This window comes from Octodon degus, unplaced genomic scaffold (assembly GCF_000260255.1).
Source record: "Octodon degus isolate 3935 unplaced genomic scaffold, OctDeg1.0 scaffold00114, whole genome shotgun sequence".
Lineage (NCBI taxonomy): Eukaryota > Metazoa > Chordata > Mammalia > Rodentia > Octodontidae > Octodon > Octodon degus.
Window position 1 is genome coordinate 4,652,773 of NW_004524690.1, and position 3,464 is coordinate 4,656,236.

Genomic DNA, 3,464 nt, shown 5'->3' on the forward strand with positions numbered 1-3,464 from the left:
GTCCTAAGTTTTCATATAGAATTGCAGGTGTGAGACACTTGTGTTTCAGATTTGAAGGATGATAATGCCAGTTTCAAGCTGCTTGTATCTTCGATGCAGGTTCTCTATTACAAATATATGACGGCCTATAATCTCAGCGCTTGGGAGGCTGAAAACAGGAGGGTCACCACGAGTCCAATCTACATAGTGAGACCTGAGGACCCTGTGCCAAATGCATAGAAGAAAGTATCAATACGACCTGTCCGAAATATGTGTAAAACAATTAAAAACAAATGTATGATATATTACAAATATATGATGTAATAACAACAGCAATACTCAACCATCTTTTTATCCCATGTTCATGCATTTGTAATCCTTTTGCTAATTTCCTTTCTTCTGGTAAATCTTCAAATTATAGAAGTCATGCATTTAGTTCTTTGTGTATCTCACCCATCTCCCTTATCTCAGCCTTCTCATACTTGGCTGTCTTCTTTCTTTTCTTTTCTTTTCTTTTTAAGCAGGTTTCTTTTCCCATAATTTTCTTGAAAAACAAATAGCAATGAGACAGTTTCAAACCAAATTGGTAGGACAGTTTCAATAATTAACACATTTCATACATTCTTTCTAGTGGTTAATTGCCGTACAAGATGCGGACATGATATCCTATTTACAAATACCTGTCGTCTTCTTTCTGCAAATAATCAGCACCACCATTCCAGTGCTAACTGCTAGTGTCACAACAACAGTGACAGCAATAACAACAGCTGTGAGGCCCTGCACTGAAAATTCAGGTGTGTTTTCATCAACACCGTAAATTAAAGTTTGACCACGATCCAGATCCAGTTGTTCCCCGCTTATACTCAGGTCCATGTTCCTAAGAAGGAAACACCTTTAACATCTTTTTAAAAATAGTAAGTTACATTGGCTATGATCACATCATTCTGAGTCTACTGAGAAGAATTCTGCCTCAATCAATAGCAATAACATTATTCTTTTTTAAAAAAAAATTTATTGAGAAACAAGTATCAATGAGACAGTTTCAAAGCTGATTAATAGGACAGTTTCAATACTTAATACCTTGTACATTGTTATCTTCTTAGTGGTTCTCCATAGTACAAGAAGCAGACAAGATATCCTGTCCAAATGCTACTAGTATAAATCTTTCTACTCATTGAATTAAGCGAAAGTAGCTGTATATCTATCCTAACTATTCTGCATATACAGATACAAAATGGTCCTTCCTTTGTATCCCCTTTTTTTGTTTAGTTCTGTCAGAGATGGGTGTTCTATTGGCATCTAAATACTGTACGTGTGTGAGGGCTGGTGAGATGGCTCAGTGGTCTAAAGCACCTACTTAGAACAAGCTTAGCAAAGCACAGGGACCGTGGTTCAATCCCCCAGCACCACATGCCAGCCAGCCCCGCCCCCTGGTGGGCTGAGCTGGCCACACACACACACACACACACACACACATAAATAAATACATAATTTAAAAAAAAATACTGTACGTGTGTGAATTCAGCAAAACAATCCAACACAGTCCAGCAGTCTACAATAGTAGTGGGTTATCCACAGAAGTTGTTGACTTGAGCCTTGCACAGCTCAGCATATTAATATGGCTTTACTTTATATACCTCAATAACATTATTCTCACACAGAATATTTGTGACAAATTTTGGACTCAGCTGGTAACGGTTGTGATCACCACCTGAAGTGCAGTCTGTAAGCGTTGAGCGTCTTAAGGCTGCTGTCTCTCTCTGTGTTTTAGTCCGGTGACGATCCAGTAGGTCCCTATGGTCTCGGAGCACTGGATCTTGGAGTCATTGGTCCTGCAGACACCAGCGCTGTTCATGCACCAGCCCGTGGCTGTACCATTGTCCTGTCTGGTTTTGAAGGGCCCGCGCTTGTCACAGTTGGGGTCGCACCCACCGTCCTTGTTCCGGATCGCACCTTCAGGCTGCACTTGCCTCCCGCCCTGCAGCCCGTCCTCTCTGCCTTCATCTCGAGGCATTTGGAAGCCATGCTGTGCAAATGACTGGAGTCCCTGTGCCGCAGGAGGTGCCCTGGCACTGACCATTCCTGTTCACAAAGCACTTTGTGCTCATCATGTAGTTTTCACACTCACATCCTCCTGGCAGGGCCTGCACTCGCCAGTGGGCTGCATGCTCTAGGAAAATATTATTTTATTTAATAATTTCACTTAATTTACCTTATTAATTCACTTAACGGTTACACTTAAATATTTCCTTTCTCTGTATGGTTATGACACTAGCTTTATATGTAATCATGTTTTTAACATTGTTCGATTTAGCTTTATTTCTAATTTGTGATTTTATTTTTTATCTATGTATAAACCATTTAATATTTCCAATGTCTAAATTATAATACATGGTAAATTTAACTGATATCTTGCTTCCATCTCAGTTCTTTATAGTATTTAATTTGCAGTCCCACAAATACCTATTTTTATTAGCTTCTTAGTATTGTTTCCTGTTTTAATTTTACATATTTAAGCAAGTGTATATTTGTATTTATTTTCCATTTTTCATAAAAAATTCTCAATTTTGTTATACCCTCCCCTCTTTTCCCCTGTAATTTAAGGAAGGGTCTACAGGATGTTCAGGGTCTCACTACTAGATCGGATTCATAGTGATCTGCCTGTTTACAACCTCCCAAGAGCTAGGATTACAGGCACACCACCATGCCCTGTCTCAATTGCTGTCTCAGCACACCCTGGGGGTGGAGCCGGCACAGCAGGCCTGGGGATCGAACCCCTAACCCCTGCTCCTGTTTTCAGGTGCTTTAATGCACTGAGCTATTTGGCCAGCCCCATACCCCTTTTTAATGTATGATATTGTCTACCTCTGAATACTCTGTTGTAAGCAGATTTTTAAATTTTGTATGCCTTAATATTTAGGAATTCTTGAATTTTTGTTCTGATAGTTATCTTTGAGACTATCTTTGCGTAAGATCTTTAGGCCCCTTCTTTGTTATATACCACTACTTTTCCCCAACTACAGAGATAAATTTATTCAGTAACCACTTCTTTTCTCTCTCATCCAACATCAAAATTAAGGTGACATTATTTTACCCACAGTGAGATGTCTGGGTTACTTACTGAACTTACTCTGCTTTCCAGGTGCTTTGTTAATTCTTCTCCATTTTTATTAGTTGTATTTCTCTGTTGTCAGAGCATATAATATTTATAGCATCTTCTATTTTTGTCTTCATTAAATTGTATTCCTTCTACAGATAAATATTTTTAAGGCTCATCAAGGCTTGAGTGAAGATTCCTATGACTGTGGTGTATGGATGTCTGGAATTCTTTCTTTCTGCTTTTTGTTTTGTTTTTTGTTTTTATGTTTGTGAGACAGTGTCTTGCCATGTAGTTCAGACTGGCCTTGAGCCTGTGGTGATGCTCTTACTTCAGCCTTCTGAGTGCTGGGATTGTAGGTAGCTGCTGCCACGCCTGGCTGGGAACT

General features: G+C 39.3%; 1 pseudogene; it reads right to left on the bottom strand.

Annotated features, from left to right (window-relative positions):
- Positions 1-403: 403 nt before the first annotated feature.
- Positions 404-3,464, bottom strand: part of LOC101582104 — a 30,064-nt pseudogene continuing 27,003 nt past the window's right edge.